Raw genomic sequence first — 19679 nt, 5'->3', positions numbered from 1 at the left:
TTCCTTCCTTCCTTCCTTCCTTCCTTCCTTCCTTCCTTCCTTCCTTCCTTCCTTTTCTTTCTTTTCTTTCTTTTCTTCCAGATGGTGCTCAGAGCTAATAGGATAAATAATATTCAAACAATAATATTTAAAACTTCTGCAAACATATCACCCATGAATTTTTATTTCTGCATTTGCTTTCCAACTTATGTCAGCATAGTAAAAAGCAGAGACTAAGGCAAATCACAGAGTAAATTTATGAACAAGCTCATCGACTACTTTTGTAACAAAAGTCCTTCAGTGATTCATGGCTGCAAAGTACCAGCAAGGAAAAAAGTAAAAGTTAATTCTTAATTGCTGGTAAATTTAAGGAATAATTGTGAATTGGTAAAGAGGCTGCAATCATCTACAGATCTGTCTTTTTCTTTCTAGTATAAAATGCAAACAACTTGTCATGATAATTCACTTTGATGGTATTCACCATTTCCACAATGTATCTTTTAATAAAATATTGTTAAATTCAGCAGGAATGTTCAAATATTAAAATATGTCACAGAAAGATCTTCTACTGATACTTTTTACTTTATATTTTCAAGACAGAGAAACAAACAGAACAGACAGCAATTGTCCATCACCATGCTTTAAAATACTGATTTATGCTCTGCAGAAATGGGGGTAGGTTCACCTTGGCCAGCTGCAAGACCCCTATCCAGCCTTTCTCTGACTGTGCCTCCTCAAAAGAATAGGGGCTAAAAACGAGATTAAGAAGCTCACAAGTCAAGATAAAGCCAAGCAGTTGCTTACCATTTTTTGAAAGAAGAAAAGCAGACACCATGTTACACAGATCCTGAGGTGTACACATGAAAGGGAGCAGTAGAAAATGCTGAAAATGGCTTCAGGTCCAACACACCATATTTCTTTTGGTTATTATCTTTGCCTTAGATAAGAAGTAAAACCAAAAACAAACACAAGCAAAACAAGCAGAAATATTTAATGTTATATTCTACTGCTTCATTGATGATATTTTTAATGTACATCGAAGACACTAGAGACAGCAGTACTATAGAAGATAAATGAATATATTACATGTACTTGAATATATTCTATGTACTTGAAGATACTGCTGTGCAAGGTACTGAAGCCCCTAACGACAGTAATGAACACAGCAATGCAAACTGAACAATGTTTTCACAGTTCTCATTTCAGATCCAGAGTAAACCATTAATTTCTCTATACTTGAGACTGTTCAATGCTTTAAGCTTTATTCAGCTCAATCACAATGACTACTATTTTAATGAGGGTCAAAATCTCATTTCTCAAGGAGTATTAAATGATGCCTTTCATGATGGTCGATAGAACAACATCAGGAATGAGACAGAAAGAAGTGTAAAAACATGATGTATGAAAAGCCTGTCTTTTTTTGTGTTAGAGTTTTTATACCATGTCATAAGAATGTCACAGGAATTATGAGTTTATAACAAAGGCTAATAGTTCAGCACATTTCTGTGCACAACATCAAGGTATTTTCAAGAAAGCGTGGCTTTGAGAGAATGCCCCATTTTACTTCTAAATAAGTTGAGGAAAAGATAAACCAACAAAGAAATAAAAACAAAAAATAGGACACAAAAACACGCCACAACCCTGCAATGCGTTTAATGTACTGCAAACAGAAATTGTCCTTTGAGCTTTCTTATATTTAATATTTAAGCACAGCTTAGTTTGAATTGTTGGTTTTTTTTTTTCCCTTCCTTTATTTAGATTTTAATCACGGTGTAGAACCTGAAGGATGAACTAAAGATCTTCTCATATGAAAACAGAAACAGAAGTGACTTCCTATTTACCGAGGATAGCTAGTTTGTTATCTAAGAGTGAATATAAACATATTTTGCTATTATGGCTAACATAAAGAGACAATTTAAAAGTATAATAGCAGCTGCCCACAGAAATTGAACATGACACAGCAGGTTTTCATGTGAAGTAAATTTCTTTTCTGTAGCTTAGCTTGTGTATTTTCCTACTGAATTAAAGACACAAAGAGAAATATATTGAATATCAGTGGCAGGCATATTTCATCCCTGTGTTTCTGGATTAGATACCGACAATGAAAAGTACAAGACCGAGATATCAGGATACCAGGATCTCAGTTTCAGATGAAAATGCCATTAATATAATCTATTGTGAGACATTAAGAGTTTTCAGCATTAAAAACAAGTAAGAAAGCAAGTAAATAAATAAATGTCTGCTCCATGAAAAGTCTGTTTTGTGTAAGGATTTTTGATGTTGGTGCTACTTTGGTTTCAGCTTGTTTTTAATAATAAAAATAGGAAGTTAAAATAAGTTACATTATAAAAAATCTCCTTCAGTTTCCAGTTCTTTAATTTTACACCAGTAATGGAAACATAATGACTACCAGAATAGTTTATATGGAAGAAACATGCAAGGATGTCTGGATGCTTTCCCATGCAATCTACTGTAAGCGTTCTGCTTTAGCAGAGGGATAGGACTTGAAAAGCGAACAAACAACCTCTTCCAAAAACACCTCTTAGGTAATGTTACCTTCACCTTAAGATACGAAATTTAGTTTTAAATGTCCTTCAGAGGAAATAAGATTAGCATTCATTTAAGTAACCTCATTAGGTATATAATGTGATTACTTGCTCTGCTTCCACAAGCTAAGAAATTATGTCTGTCTTTTAAATATGCTGTATGAGATTTTGGTCGCAAAGCAAGTAGGAAGCAAAATGTAGATCTATCAACTACATAAATCTCGCTCTTGTACTATGGAGAAAAGAGAATCTGTAAATATCTTGATGTCAAAAGCAATTCAATTCACATAATTTTACCCTTTATTTATATTATTTATTAGCAAACCAACAGTGAAATTAATCTATGTATTTAAACAGATATTGATTTAGCAGATGTTTTCAGAAATAAAGAATGGATCAGAAAACAAATCCTAAACTAGAAGTACAACGGGAAAAACAAAATCAGTGTGTAACTCAGTTACTTACATACAAAATCCCCCCTATTTCTCACATTGGGGTATATGTCTTACTGAAGGGATCTTAATTCCAACTTGGAGAGTACTACTACAGTACAGTACTGCGGATGTGAATACAAAAGGTGTGAAAATTATTGATGCAGCAGCATTTTTTAAATGTGTGTTTGTTTTGGAAGTGTGAGCTTTGAATAGACTGACTTCAAAATGTAGGTGAGTTCTGTGAAATTAAAAAGCAACTTAGAAGTCTTATCTCTTAAAATACTATGCTCCAGCATAGTCAGAGGTTCAGTGTCATAATCAATGGCCTTTTATTTCATGAAGAACTTCTGTGCATATATATATATATATTTTTCTTCCAGAAAACTGCTTCTGTGTTTTAATACACATGAGAATGTTCTTGAGAAAACAAACAAGCATCAAGAGATTCCCACTAACCTAAAATGACCAGGCTGGGGAAAAGCAGACAGTTCAGCTCAGCAGCAAACTTCACCGTGTGTTTCTGTGAAGTGCATTAATCAGTACCTCATCCCTGTTTTTCAGTTCTGCTTTTCATAGCTCATGTGCTGCCTTTTATTTTTTTTAATCCATCTGTGTTCTTTTTTTCTTTGTTTGTTCATTTTATTTTTTTATGCATCTCTAGATAATAAAGAAGTGTGGATGGCAGGAGGGTGAACATCTTTTTTTTAGACTACACGGCTACGGCTGCTGCTCCCGGTTAACTACAGCACGCGGGCAGTTCATGAGAGATGTAAAGTTCAGGAGCCGTTGGTTAATTACAAGCTATTGCCTTTTTCCTTAGCTTTGAGGAACATTATTGAGAATCACAGCAGGTGGAATCCACAGAGGCCAGACTGCTAACAAGACCCCTCTGAGCTGGAAGACACCACTGCTGATATCTGGAACTGGAAGCACGGTTTTAAAAAGCAGAGAAATATCCCATTCAAACACTGAAGCATTAGGGACAATTACTTAATATTAGCTTCTAATGGTATCTACTGCAGTAATATTGGCTTGTTTTGAGCTTAATTCTACTAGCACAGTATTGCTAGTGAAGAATATCTAAGAATTTTTGTTAAGTGTTTCAGTAAAAATACCATTGCCTCTGCTAGGAAGGCCTCAGGTCTTCTATTAACTATGCTATCTGTGCTTGTCTCCTGTCCTGCTCTGTCAGGCTTGTTACCAACGTGCTGTATGAAACAGCTTGTTATCATGTCTCTTGTTACAGGGCTCAGCTTCACTGTGGGATAACAGCAAATGCCTTAAGAATATGGGCATAGGCTCAAAACAGAAGCCTGGAACTGTAAACCGGTTAGTTACTGAGTTGCATTAAGGATATGCAGCCTCAAGAAGTGGAAAAAAGTTGACTTTTAGCAAAATAAAAGAAGCAGCTAAAAGAAAAACAAAGCAAATCAAACATCAAATTAAAAACAAAACAAAACAAAAAAGCAGCACAGTAGGGCACCTGCCATGGACAAGGAAAATAACACTTCATCCCTGTGCAGTACAGAACTGGGGGAGCAGAAGTCAAGGGTTAAGAACTGTTCAAAGCCTGAATCATCTTGTGAAGGAGGTCATCTCAAACTGATAGAAAAGCGAGGAAAGAAGATGTTTGATTCAGTTTTGAATTCCGTCATCAAAGAGCCCAACTTCAGCAACTAGAACCACCCTGAACTGCAGCAGCCCTCGGTCAAGAAAAGCACAGCATCAGTCTTCATGTTCTCTTAACTAAGTGAGGAAAAGCTCCCTGTCTCCTCTGAATACACACTGATGAAAATGTGTAATGACAAAGAACTGAAGTCTTATTTTTCAGTTTAGATCTACTTTGATTTCTTTCTGAATATCCTCATCACAACAATCTCTAATTACCTAGTAGGTACATTTTATCTCTAAGCATAAGTATGTCCATATAAAACTTGTTTCAACAAATGAATGGATATGTTATATACAAATTTAGCTTTTAAACCTGGAGATAAATTTAATGTTCAACAGATTAGATCTCTTAAATTTTCATTTATCCCACGCCTTAATGTTGTGACATCATTTTGGCTAGAAAAGTCCCTGGAGATGACAAAATCCAACTGACTGCCAAGCTCCTGGTGTTACACTCAAGGTTCATGAACAGAACGTGTTGCTTTGCTGGGACAATTGTGAGATAGATTCTCTTCACACTGTCCCCCACACTTTCACATCACTTTAGGCTGTGAGAATTCTTCCCCAGACAAAGGCAGTTCAAAGTTTTGGCTACCAAGTCCATCAGTAACAATGCTCTTTTTCTACTTTGTTAGCTGGATACCACCCTTGTTGAATCACAGAATCATAGAATTGCTCAGGTTGGAACAGATCATAAAGATCATCGGGTCCAACCACAACTCAGCCATCCTACCCTAACTACTCAAGCAGAGTTTCTGGATCATTCTCAACAACTGTTTGTTGCACTGTGGGAGTTTCTGCTCCCTGTAAGAGAGAAGATCCCCAAACACCAGCTGAAAAAGTGCAAAATGCTCTGAACAGCTCTCAGTTGAAGATAATATATTCTCTAATCTAGAAGAATATTCCTGAAAAATCTTCTTATCTGCACTGACAAAAGGGGAAGTCTCCAAAAGTCTCCCCCAACAACAGAGTCAACAGAAGTCAGCTCCTGAGAAACTGTTTCTTGAAACTCGGAAGTCTAGAAAGCAGTGGTAATAGATGCTTTATCTCTGATGGCAGCCAATCTTTGCTCTGCCTGCTACGAGATACAAAAGAGTTTTCTTAACTCAGCCAGAAGGAATAGCCACAAATACGGTTATTACATCCCATAGGAACTCTGTGAGGCCATTTTAACCTGTGTCAAGTATGCAGGCCATTCTTGCCTGTACTTCCAGTCCAAAAAGTTTGTATTTGTAGAAAGGAAAGGGTTCAGATAATCTGAACTTAAGCCAATGGAAAAAACAAGAATTAATGAATGAATCCTTTTAACAGGCTTTGAAACTGATCATGAAAATCCAAACTTCTCATATAAAACATCTGATGAGATTTTATTAAATATTAAAAACAACTCAACTTAGATTTAACTTACTTTAACTGTGTGTGGGATAGTAAATACATGTATATATATATATCTATGAGTTTATTCAGCTGTTGCAATTTATTAATTACCCATCATATTTGTTAGCAATGTGTTCAGGAAGATCTGTATTCACTACATTAAAACTTGTCATGAAACAATCATGTTAATCATCATTTTCTATCTGTGGTGCGCTGGTTTCTTTGAAAGGTTAACAGACATTTTACTACTTGTAAAATATCTGTATATATAAATAGAATATGACTGATTTGATTTCCAGCATAACTACAATTACAGAAATACACACTGGCATATATCTCAGTGTCTCGGTTTGTCGGGATACAGACAGCATTTCCTGCATCCCTCTCTCCCCACGAACCTGCAATTACACAGACCTGTCACCCCTACCTAAATCATTTCACACTGCAGTAAGAAAACAAACAGCCAAACTCTTACAAGTCCTTCACTCCTCTCACTGTAGAGAATTAATAAAATAACCTATAATTAAGAATCATTTGTCCTCTGCTTCTTGCATATACAAGGACTTTGTTTTCACTTCATCCTCCTCCCATGACCTACAATCTTCTTTCTAAACATAATTGTCAGAAATCTAATAATACCCAAGCAGATGGAGCATCTGTAATATCTGAAATTCACCCTACAGTTATGTTAAGTGACAGTTTCACCTGGGTGAAAATAAAACAGCTTCACACCATCTGATTCTGGCTAATGTGACAGCCCTCACTTGAAAGTGAATTAACATGAGGTTTGTTACATCACAGGAATCAAAATTAGAGCCTAGAGAAAAGCTAATGGTAATTTGATTCCATATCTTACAGGTGCAAAACAAAAAGGATTTTTCATTTCTTTTATATAAAACGGAAGTTACCTTGCAGTGAAACTGGATTTCAGAGTTGAGTGAAGAGCCAGAATTCTGGCCCAATTAATGCACTCACCTGGTAATGCGTAAGTCACTACAAAACAGAACAGGGAACAGATACAGCAGAGGAAAGGAATTTGATGTTGCTTCCATAATACTCAGTTTTTATATCCTCTGATTACCACAGTAACTGTATGCACCTGCAATAGAAAAAGACAGCAAGTGAAATGACAACATCCTCCAGCTTACGTTACCGAGACAACCAAAATGATAAAGTTAATCAAACTAAAAAATGGAAATAGCAAAACCTGTGAAAACAAAACCAGATAAAATAAAACTGAAGAGATGCTTCTGACCAGAAAAAAACAAATGTACATAAAAAAACTGTTGTGAAAACAGATTTCATTTAATATGAAACCCGGCCACCTATGATTTCCAAGGACACCAATGTGATTTCCTTTGAAATTCAGTAGCTACTCTGATCTGGTACCATCAAAAATCTCATCCTTATTCTGCACGACAAATGGTGTTGGGTTTTGTTTTTTGAGATTATTTCAGCTTTTTCTTGTATCGGATTTGCAAATACCATCTGTGCAGATACACATTTTTAATATTGATAAGCTATCTAAAAGGAAAGCAATACAAAAAGAAGACTGAAAAGAAATGGGCACTTCTTTAGATTTTTTTCCTGTTTTATATGATGAAGTTAATATTATCTCCCCCAGAACAGAAGTTCAGTACATTATGTTTTCAAATTAAAAGCCCTTCTATTGAAAAGTCTCCTCATCAACCACATTTTGGTTGCCATCTTGTCTGTTCCCACTCCTGGTAAGATACTGGAAACAGATCCTATCTCACTGCACTGTCAGAGACTGATCCAGACAAGAAAACAAGTGGATGTGCTCCTCTTCATGTGAAATCAGAAAAACACCTGCTATTACATTCACTCTGAGTGATAAGGAACCAAATAAATAAGCAGAAGTTAAACTAGGACCATTTTTAGTGCTGATCTTCAAATATACTTCCTGTACTTTAGTTTATAAAGAAAAATGAATCAGTTTCATGGCTTTAAAGTGGAAATAACCAACTTGTCAAATTGCAAGAACTATATATTAAGCCTGAAGAACTGACCATGCTGAGGTACGAATATAACAGTGATGCTCTCCTCAGATGCTGAGAGAAGCAGTCTACAATATTTTCTGTGGAAATAATCTCTTAGAGGAAAAAGGTTTTTTATGTGTGTATTTTATGGTGATTTCTGTTTCCTGATTCACAGTCATTCTTTTTTTTTTTTTTTTTTTTTTTTTTTTTTTTTTTTTTTTTTTTTTTTTTTTTTTTTTGTGCAAGAACAACAAAAAATTGTAGTGCTCAATTATGGCTTATGTTTGCACTGTTAGAAATCAATCTATTCTTACCCAACTTCTAGTATAGCTGATAACTTTGTAATACATATGTAGGTTGCTCTGGAAGTAATGTCTCCCATTTATTTCCATGGAAACTACACTAGATATAAAGACCAGAATGACTCCATTTGATAAATTCTCAGCTAGTAAACACTATTTTCCAGCACAGTCACCACCAGCAGCCATGCTTTTTCACCAGTGACAAACAAGACCCCGCGTGCTGCAATCTGTAGTTTTAATAAGCGTCAGTCTGAGTGACCCGCTGTTGTTGCCACAGCTGCTGAAACGCACCTCTCACCAGCTCACTGTGTTCACATCCCCTGCTTGGTCTCCACAGACATTCAGCAAATGTTGATGATGTTGATGAATGCCAATGAGCACCATTTTCTTCTGAATGAAGGAACTTGGTTCCACACCTTTGCTTCATGTGCACTTTGACACCAAGTGCCATACTGTCAGGCTGCCCAACTGCTGCCATCTGTCACATAGCAACAAAACATAATGGAATATTGGTGGGAAGGTTCAGACTTTGCTGCCATAGCACCAACATCTGCCTCCAAAGTCATAAAACAGGAGGCACTACATTTGGACCAGCTCTAGTATATAAGACTATTAATATTTTAGACAGCTTAATTTCCTATGTGTATTCATCGCCATTCTGTGAAGTTCCACTGGTTAATATTCCTGTATTCTGTGAGATTCTCTGATTAATTCCATTGCCTGTGACCACTGCACGCCAACAGTCCTTTTAAAAAATCCAATTGTCTCTCTCCTAATTTCACTGGAAGTCACACCTCCCGTGGGACACACTCATTCAGTTATATTTGTATGTCCTGGTCCTCCTTGGGTCACTCTTTTTAACTAACTGCAACTACTTAGATTTTGCCTAATTTAATGAGACACACATTTCTGTAGAACAAGTGGATTAATAAACATCAGTTTTCACCACTGCAGTCGGAGAATGGTCGGTGCTATTTTACACAGCACCATAGCATATTGCCTCTCCATTCAAGAGGAAAATGACATACACAGTTGTTGTGCTATTCATTTTCTTCAGAGTAATGCTGCTTTCCTCTGAGAAGAAAGATCTATCCCTTCTCACATCATGCAGTCTCATGAGAAGGCTCACTGTTGGAAAGAAGGCTCACTGTTGGAAATGATTTACACTGAGGAATAAAGAAGTATATTACTGACCAATATGTATTTTTTGCAGATGACACTAATGATCTAAACCAAATTCAAGGTAGCCTTCATGTAGTACTGCATAACTCTAGATGAGATGAGATGCACAGAACATACTCAAGGAGATCTTAGAGAATTTCTGACAGAAATAATAACATGAATTAATTCCTATATATGTTTTTCCGTCTGGCTGTAGCAAAAGAATATGACTTTAGCAAGCTTTTACCTACGAAATTGTGGACAGGAATAGAGAACAAAGTATCAGTTGAGTGGGGAGAAAACAGAAGCCTCTAAGGAGGCTCTATCCTACGTGTAGTACAACCATCTTGTCTATGAACAAAAGCATTAACTTCTTCTTTACAGCTGCAACAGTTTAAGTCTTCTTGTGACCCTGCCGTCCCATGGATGTAAGCAGTTATACCTTAACATCCCACCAATCATTCGCATCACTGATAAAAGAGACCCTTTTAGCTGACAAATCACTGAAAGTAAAAACGATCATGCTTCAAAGATACGTCCTGGAAAACATCATTATTTTGTAGTGCTCCTCAGAGCAGTGCTGTATGAAGAAGAAGTGAAACAAAAAGTCACTGCAATGAAACACCAAAAAATGAAAGAATGAACAGAAACTCAAATGGAACATCTGGTAAAACACAACCATATTATCTTATACCAGATGAGAATAATCAACAGGACTTTACATCTCTTGTAACCTAATGGCAACAGCAAGTATGCATTATGTTATACCGATCGATGGTAATTTTATTAGAGTTCACATCACCCCAAAATTTGATTAAGTTCTTCCAAATATATTAAAAAAATATCAGGCATATTTCTGATGAAGTTACACAGACAATCTGATCCTATGGTAATTTTCTGCTCTTGGATATCTGAGGAGACACGACTGTTAGACTGAAAGGGCTCTTGGTAAGTACTGAAAGAGGAATGCAAATAGGAGTGGACTGAACCTGGACAGTTATTCTAAGCAGCCCACAGGGATGCACCACCCCATATGGCATCATGTGAAAAAACTATAAAGCTTACAGGAGTTGCTGTGAGGGGTAGCCACTGCTCAGGGACTGGCTAGGCACTGCTCAGCAGGAGATGAGCAATTGCTTGTGCATCACTTGTGAGTATATAAAATTATCCTTACTATTATTTTTTTCTTCATTTCCTTGTTAGTAACCCATAAGTTCTATTTTTTCCCCCTGATTCTTACCCTCTTCCCACCGAGAGGTGCTTTTACTGCCTGCTGGGTTAAATCCCAATGTCCAGTTATCTTGGGCAAAAGAGAATGAACCGTTGCCACTGACACCCAATACACCAGTCACAGTATTTACTACTATTTGTTCCAATGTTTGATTTTCCTGCTACTTACTTTTTTTCTTGCAGGGAGCAAGGGCAAAAGTGGATGCACTCTTCCAGTTTAGTGCCAATGCCAGTGTTCATACAGCCCCAAGTACTGTTGATTTTCCCTGCTGCTGGAGCACACCACAGCCACATGTTTAGTCAGTATCTGCCAGGAGCCCTCAGGCCCTTTTCAGCGAACTTCCCAGCCAGTCAATCATCAGCTTGTTTCAGATTTCATGAGATACCTCTTGGCTCATTCCTACATCCTGGTCCTTGCTTCATGTGCCAGAAGCAAGCTGTGTTCATAGACTGCCCAGCAGACCGAGGCAAGGACAAGTAGGTTGTACTTAGATCATTACATTACATTACATTACATTACATTACATTAGATCACTCCTCTGTTCTTTTCTGAGACAGGTGTACCTTTCTCTAGACATCTTGGAGCTTCATTCTCTGTACCATCAGAGCAATCTTTCTTGCAGTGCTCGGATGCAGCCCATCTGGCCTCAGAGACTTGTGTGGGCTCCTGAAAAGATCTCAGCCTGCACAGATCCTCCTCCACTGCTGGTAGCTCCTCTGCTTCTCAACTTTTTCTCGAGGCATGTACGTGTGCGAGACCTTGTTAGAGAGGACAAAAGCATTTATTGCTTCTGCCGTCTTTGTCAGAGAAAACATGCAGTGACTAAACTATTGAAAAAAACCCAGATGTTAATATCTCTTTACAAGGAAATATTTTCTTATCACAACACTATGAGATGCCTTTCGGGCTGTTAGGGAGATGCAAACAACATCCATCAAACTTGATTCCTTTTTCATCTTTGGGGGAGCAGCACGGGTTGCTCTTTTCTGTTCAGCATCTCTAGAATTGCTATTTGTTATTTCTTGATTAAAAATAGGGCAAGAATTAAAAAAAAAAATAAATCTTTTTTTCTTTTAGGTTTTATTAACTGTTGAAACAGTCCCCCTACTGAGATCTGGGAGCAGTTCAAGCTTCACTGCAGTTTATTAGTCTTAGTAATGCTCACCTACATAGCTAGGGACTGCATTTTTTTTTTTCAGTATTAAAATCAATGGCTAAAAGTCTAATACTTCGTTGTCATTGAGAACTTTGGGGGAAAAAGAAAGAAAAAACAACAAAAATATTTTTTAGAATTAAAGACTTAAGAATCAGTTATGTTTGATGTCCAATATTGGAAGTACCGAATTCTTGTGGATAACTTGGTGAAATATAATAGCTTGAGTTTCAGGGGAAATCAGCCTAAACTTTTTGCTTTGCTTTGTTTTGAATAGCTACCAATTTATGATTGACTGTTACCAAGTTTTGTGTCTCAGTTTTGTCAGCTGAACACAATGAATGGGGTAACTCAGCATGATGCATTATTAGGGCAACACTGAACATTCTAGGGACAGACTTAGAAACATTTTGCTTCCCCATTTGTAAGACAGAAAGTAGACAAACTCATTTAGGATGTTACCAGTTACCCTTCAGAGCACTGCTGGCAACAACCAGCATCGTTCTGCTTCCTACATCAGACAGCAAACTTTTCTATAGAGCCATAAAAAGAAATGACTGCCCTCCAAATATTACTGACATTAACACAATGAAAGCCTCGCTGCTCTTGAACTAAGTTTTCCTTCAGTGCGTCTTTGCTGTCAGTCACACCCCCAGAAGCAGTGTAGCTCAAAGCTCAGCCATTTGGGAATGTCGCTCTTCAGTCTCCATGGAAAGAAGGTGAATGACATGTTTGAGCAGCTGTCGCTGTAATACTAATGATGACTTAATGTATTTTGCCTTTGATAAGATTCCTATAAGCATTCTGAAGAGTAAAAGAAAATTTGCAAAAGCAAATACAGTTTTCTTTCTAGCTTTTAATTACCTTGCAGCTGTGTCCTCTTTCGGAGGCACACCAGACTTCCATTTCTGACTGTAAGAAATTCCAGTACATTTCATCTCTGTTCTGCTTACAGCCACAGTTCACGTTAAACTGGTCCCTGAAAAAAGGCATTTTACAGTATCTGAGGCACTAAAAAAGTTGACTTTTCTTCACCAACACCTCAGCACACTTTAAGGTCTCTGTGAAAAAGTGAGAGGAACATTTAACTTCAGAAATGCTTTCAACTAATTGATGATAGAAAAAAGAAGTTGAAGTCTCAGTTAGCAACAGTGAAGCAACATGATCCAGATGTCATTGAGTGTGAAATTCATCCTAAAATTAACTTCTAACTTCCTCTCACAGTATCTTTACCAGGATGTTGACACCAGATGTGGGGAACTTCACTGAGATTACATCTGCTTTATCCTCTAAGCACTGAACAGATCTCAGTTTTAGCTTTTGGCTCAGCTAAAGCAATGCAGTATTGCCCTTCGCAGGAATGTAGCAGGCAAAGCAGATGTTTCATTCGGTTTAGGTGTCTGCCTTTCATTGCTGTCCCCTCCAAAAAGAAAAAACTCAGCGTGCCAACCAACACAAACAACAACAATAAAAAAAAAAGCACCATTCAATATAGTAAACCACCACCCCATTTCTAAAGATAAAATTCTTATTTTCTTTGAAACCATCCTATTACTGCCCATGGAGCAGCACCAGCTAATAAAGAGCACAGTGGGGTTTTTAAAGGAATTGGGTTTATTAGATGTCACGTTATTCTGTAGCTGCTTAGTGAGTAATAAATATGATATACTCATGCAAGACTTACCAAATGATCACATGGAGTTGAGTATGTGACAGTGAGTGAAAGGCAGCCATAGCACAAGTAAACGAGGACAGGCATGCAACATGCCTGTTAGGTTAGTAAGCAACTAACCTAGAACAACATATGCAGGATTAACTGTAGTTCAGTTACCTGTATTAAAGTGACCCCCAGGAACAACTGAGAGAGACACGATATTAGAATCAAAAGAAATGACCATATGTGGCTGTTGGAAAGCCTATTTAGATAGTGAGAAATGAGCATCTAGTTTATTACAATAACTGTGCTTTGCTAATAGATTTTCCTGCTAGGATTTTGCTTATGCTAAGCCACCCTTATTGCAGAGGAAGAATTTTTGTATTCCCTGATTTGATAACAGTTATTATGTAAAGGATAATAAAACAGTGTAAGTCTATTGAATAATACAGAGTATAAATCAGCTCCTAGTATTTTTTATGTATTCCTCTGTATTTCCTATATATTCTTATATTTTTACTACTCCTATAAAGCAAATTGTCTATCAGTAAGGATGCATTTAAATCCTTGAGTTTTCGTATTGTGACCAATGGAAAAGCAAAATACAGGAAAACAAGAGTGAAATTAAGACCATGAATATCTCTTTTTTCTTTTTTTCTTTTCTTTTTTCTTTTTTTTTTTTTAGTGCGTTATTATTCTAATGATTTTACTATGTCCAATTTAATAATCATTCACACAGTTCACAAAATTGTTTGTCATCAGCCAGTACTTAGCATCTCTAATTTATGAGTTCATAATCACATGACAAGGCTGTGTTGGGGAATATAAAACATGCTTGTCCTTAAATGTAAAGGCATTTACTGAGCAATGCACTGACGTTATGATTTCAGCTGGGTCAGAGCTGATTTTCTTTATAGTGTGTGGTGTGCTGCTGTGTTTTGTCTCCAGGAGAAAAAACCAATGTCAATAACACACTGATGTTTTAGTTGTTGCTGCTCAGAGTTTTTCAGCTTCTCATCCTGTCCTGTCTGCTGAAGGGGCGCCAGGAGTTGGGAGTGGACAGAATCAGGATAGCTATTCTATGCTGGCCACAGGGATATTACACCCCATATGGCAATGTCAGCACTCATCGTATGAGCATCTGCATCAGGCACCCTAACCTGGTGCCCCGTGCAACCCCTAGTGCCAGTTCTGTCTACCAAAAGTAATCTCAAAGGGCTCCCTTCCCATGATAGTTACAAGATACTAGCATCTCATCAGAAATTAACCTTTGCACACTTCATATAGAGTTTTTCTGACATTCCTGCTCCCAGACAGCTTTAACTGTAATGCTGTCACACCATCCTGTTGGCTACACCAGACCATCGCTCCATCACAAATAAACACTGCTTAGCAGTGACAAGTTTAAATTCTCCTTCAGATGAAGCTGTTTTATCCCAAGTTTTTTCCCCTTTCATTCTGCTTGCTTCAGCACGAGTCCTGCTGCCACCAGGTTTTGTTTACATCTGACTCTGTATTAAATCAGTGGAATACATTATTTTGCTTTCTTCTTTTTTTTGTTTTCCTGGTATAGTTTTCTACTAGATTAGAAATTTAAATTAGTTTACTAAGAATTTGTGAGTACTACAGACAGGGAAATAGAAACTTGTTATGTTACATGTACAAATCCTGTTACGAGCAAAAGGGAACATATCCATGTGTGTGATCTGTCCTCAACCACAGGCACCTGTGACACGGTGAGGGTGCTCCAGGGCTTGGCAGCTCAGCAGTAAGCTGCCTCATCTCAGTTCAGATCATTGGTGCCTTTCTTCTTCTTTCCTACAGGAGATCACTCAGTAGTTATAACTAAATAAGGATTGTCTGTTCTACAGATAGGCTTTAGCTTTCTGTTGTTACCTATTAATTTTTCCCTTGCAATAGAAGTTCTCCCAGCCCACTCCAGTGTAAAGTCAAATAATCTATGCTTAGCCATTGCTCATGGTAATGTCTGCTGATGTCTTTGGATTGAGAGAAACTAGGGATAAGGGTATAGTACACAACAACTAAAAGACAACTTTGGACTTTATGCAAACCTAAAACTCTATGGCATTTAAGGACCAAAGTCATGGTTCTGTTAAAGGCTACGACTGTATATGGCTGAATTATTAGCCAGATAAAAGTGTAGGGAAGACACATGCTCTGAGCTGATGGATGGCACACGTACATGTATGGGTATATAACAAAAAATTTATACCTCACAAAGCAGATGTACAAGTTAATTCCTGCATGTTTACAAGAATTCTACAATATAAAATCCTACCATAGCAGCAGGAGTTCCTTTAAATACACATTCTAAAAGGCATGCATGGTTAATTTTAGGGATAAGCATTAAACCTCCTTCTGGAAGCAGAATTAGTAATTACTAGGAAATAGCGAAGAGTCTGAGATTCTTTTTATCATTCCATCCAAAATCCATTAACAGCTTAAGCTTTTCAAAATTCAAAGTAATGCAAATAGTTCAATAAGAAATGAAGTCTGCATGCATTAAACAGAACTGCATCTGCTTTCTACAAATCTTAATGAATAGACTCAAGAATAAAAAAGAAAAAAAAAAGAAAAGGGACAGGAGAGGGAGAAGAAAGGGAGAGGAGAGTAAGAGTGAAGGCCTGAATGGCCACGTATTTCCTCCGGTGAAGTCCCTGGTGCTGGAAGAAAGGCAATGTTGTACCCATTTTAGAGAAATGCATTTTAGAAAGGCTGATCCTGGGAACTACCAACCTGTCAGCCTCACCTTGTTGTCAGGGAAGATCATGGAGCAGATCTCCCTGGGAGCTCTGCTAAGGTTCACATAAGAGAAATGGGGGATATGGGAGAACCAGCATGGCTTCGCCAAAGGCTGGTCCTGCCCGATAACACAGCTGTGTCGGTGGATATGAGAAGAAAGACTGACGTAATCTACCTGGCACATGAAATCATGGGCTTTGCCATTCAAAGTTGATGTTTTTAAGATTTTTCATGGCCTAGCTTATTTGCTCTGAGATCCCTGCAAGCACTATTCCTACAGGAATAAAGGAAATTATCACAGACAAGTCAAACTGTAGAAAAGAAAATGCAAAGAAAAATGTAATTTTAAGTGAGGAATCTTAAAAATTCAAATAATCTGTGTGCTTTTGCTCACAGCCATATAGTGAAAGTCCTTAAAATGAAAGAAACACTTCAGTTATAATACAGATAGAACATGTGGACATTCCAAATTGGATTTTTTTTAATGTACTTTGAAGATACAAAGAAAATCACCCATTCCAAACATCTACATGAACTTTTGAAGTTACAACGATGTAATAAGTTCATGTACAAATGCAGTTATTTCTAAAATAAAAGAGCAGTAGTGGCTGCTGGAGGAAGCACTGTTCTCAGCACTATTACCTCCTGCATTTACTCAACAGAAAGCTCTATCAACATGCATAATTAAATCACTTAAATCACAGTCAATGAAATAACAGACTACGTACAGAATAAGGTATTTCTTTTGCCTAGCTTGTACACATAGCATGATATACTACTGTTTACAATTATTTATAACTAACACGTACCAATAACAAGCATTTATCCCATGTAGAATTGACTTGTAAACATAACTACGGGGCTGCATGTGATGCTCCAGGCCTAAAAACGATGTCATCAATGGTTATTTACTGCTCTACCAAAGGAATGCAACCCCTGGAACTGAGAAAAACCAGTTTTAAATGTGACAAGGAGAAGAATGGACATGTATCCATGGTATGTAAAGCACGGGATTTAGAGTAGATTTGGATATAAGGTGAATCTGTAGATCCATGGAGGAGGAACTAGGTAGAGCTTGTTAGAAAACATACCAAAATCCATGACTTGTCAGAACCTTCTGTCTTCCTCCTGACAGACTAAGCCATCAGCCTTGGGACACAGCGAGGTAGTGAGCAGATGAGCCCATATAGTACCAAGAACAATTAATTAAGAGCATTCATATAAACCAAGAGTTAATTCTCTCCCACCTTATTACCCAACAGTCCTACAGCAAAATATAAGTTAGATCAGGTCTTTTATGTTGCAAAAAGCAGAAGGATCCATGATCTTGCAGGCCCTGTTCATGTCTTTCTATGTCATAAAAGCATTGCACACACGTTTTGTGAGGGACATGTACTTTCCATGATTCAGTGATTTTCCTTCATGACATGCATTCTCCCTAATGTTCGGTGGAGACTGGAGACAGGATTGGTGAATTTCTTTAGCAGGATATCTGGTCATTCTGGCCAAAATATTGAGAAAAATTCATACAGAATTTTACTTTGATAATGAAATAATTTGTTATACTTTTATTTTCTTTCTTCCTCTCACAGTTAAGCTGTGTGTATGTTTTACTTCATTTCTGGTTCACTACAGCTGCTGAGGAAAAGAAGCACTGACAGTACACACCAAACAGGAACCCAAATTTTCAGTACACTTGCATAGAGGTAGTCAGGAGCAGTTCCAGCTTAGAGGGCAGCCAATACATTTCCTTCTAAATAAACTATATGAATATGGTAAAATGGAATAGAATAGAGTACAATAGAACATCTTAGCTACCTACAAAGGTTGTCAAGTCCATCTACCCAACCACTTCAGGACTAACCAAAAGTAAAGACGACCTAATGGCTTGTAAACACTGACAAACAATGGGGCATCATCAACTTCTCAGGAAGCCTCTTCCAGTATCCCATCCCCCTCACAGTAAAGAATTATTTTCCCTATATTCAGTCTGAACCTCCTCTGGTGCAGCTCTGTGCCCTTGTGCCTGTCTTAATGAAAGTGGTATGAGTAAAACCCACCAGCCTTCTGATAGCCGACTGACAAAAAGCAACAGCTGGAAAATGTTTGAAGAAGAGCAACAGGTTCTGTACCTAGAAAAGAAGTCTGTATTCTTCAACTTTAGTAACCTTAACTGGTATCAGATGAAAGGTTTTGGATGTTGCAAAGCACTTAATCCATAAAAGTGAACCTGGATTAAAGGATGAGTAATTGTATGTCAACTTGAAAAGATTTTGAGCTCTTATTGTGGATTATGTCTAATGGTTTATCAAAAAGTGATCAAACTTATCAAAACAATAGCTGGCTGGTCTTCAGGTTACACTTACACTTACTGCCAGGAAGATGCCGGGAGTTTCCATTATGATTGTCTGATTCTTTTAAAGATACAAATAGAACTGGTTACCAGCCCAACTGGAAATCTTGTCATTCCATCTGCCAATCTGTGGACCTGCTTTCCACACATTCCTTTACCTATTTTTCATCGACTGATCAGAAACATGGAAATAATTTCTCTGTATCTATTTGCTTTTCTCACTGAAGACTAGTAGTGAAAGGCAATGTAGTGTAGGTAGTAAGCATTTCCCAGTCACTGTTGCATTAGATTCTACTTTTCAAATGAAAGGAGTGCCCCCTACCAGGCATTTGTCCTCTCAGTTTCTGAAGTGTTTGTAGAAACTCTTACTGCCCCTTGACCTTTAGCCACCACTAATCCTTTTCATACAGCTGACCCAGAAGGCTGACAGCTCATCAGAGATTTACTTTTTCCTTAACTTGTTAAGCTATGAAGAATATAGCATGTCAATCAGTAAAAAACAATGTGCTATCAGCTATCATTTACCTATTTGTCTCAAAATCATCACACTCAAAAACCACATTCCATGTTCACTGAAAGCCATGTTCCAATGTTTTGATGTTTGGTGGTGTGTTTTTTTTTTTTAAGGAAAGAAAGGTGGTTTATGAGACTGAATGCTTTTTAAAGTGTAAGAAAAGGAAAGGTGGTAACTTGTAATACAGACCTGAATATACAGTATGATAGCTATCACCAGGCTGAATCAGCTCCACTGAAGTCAAATGGTGCAGCATGTGCAACTGCAATGAAATAAAATCAATACTGGGTACAAGATTATAGGTAGAATTTGGGGACTTTTAAATTTCCTGTACCATATGTACTCCCCTTTTGCTTGTGAGAATGTATGAAAGCAATTAACACCATTCTGTAATCTATTTAGAGCAAGTTTATCGCACAGATAACTTCCAAATTCTAACCCACTTCTTCTTTCAAGGTTTCTTTTATTTATGCAACTCAGATTCAAATAAATCTCTAATTTGTATTAATAAAAATATATGCATTAAAGAAAATCCCGCAAG

General features: G+C 37.3%; 1 long non-coding RNA gene across 4 annotated transcripts in view; it reads right to left on the bottom strand.

Moving 5' to 3' along the window:
- Positions 1-19679, bottom strand: part of LOC107317314 — an 84147-nt gene that overhangs the window by 19452 nt on the left and 45016 nt on the right. For 2 of the 4 annotated variants that reach the window (XR_004308186.1, XR_004308185.1), the window contains exons 6-10: positions 12719-19400; positions 11265-11459; positions 8601-8787; positions 6983-7106; positions 784-916 (exon numbers count right to left, since the gene is read on the bottom strand). This is a non-coding gene — a long non-coding RNA (uncharacterized LOC107317314). The remainder of the gene's footprint in view (positions 1-783; positions 917-6982; positions 7107-8600; positions 8788-11264; positions 11460-12718; positions 19401-19679) is intronic. The other 2 variants (XR_004308187.1, XR_004308188.1) reach the window with 2 other exon arrangements.

Source organism: Coturnix japonica, chromosome 8 (assembly GCF_001577835.2).
Source record: "Coturnix japonica isolate 7356 chromosome 8, Coturnix japonica 2.1, whole genome shotgun sequence".
Lineage (NCBI taxonomy): Eukaryota > Metazoa > Chordata > Aves > Galliformes > Phasianidae > Coturnix > Coturnix japonica.
This window is presented reverse-complemented; position numbering and strand designations above follow the sequence as displayed.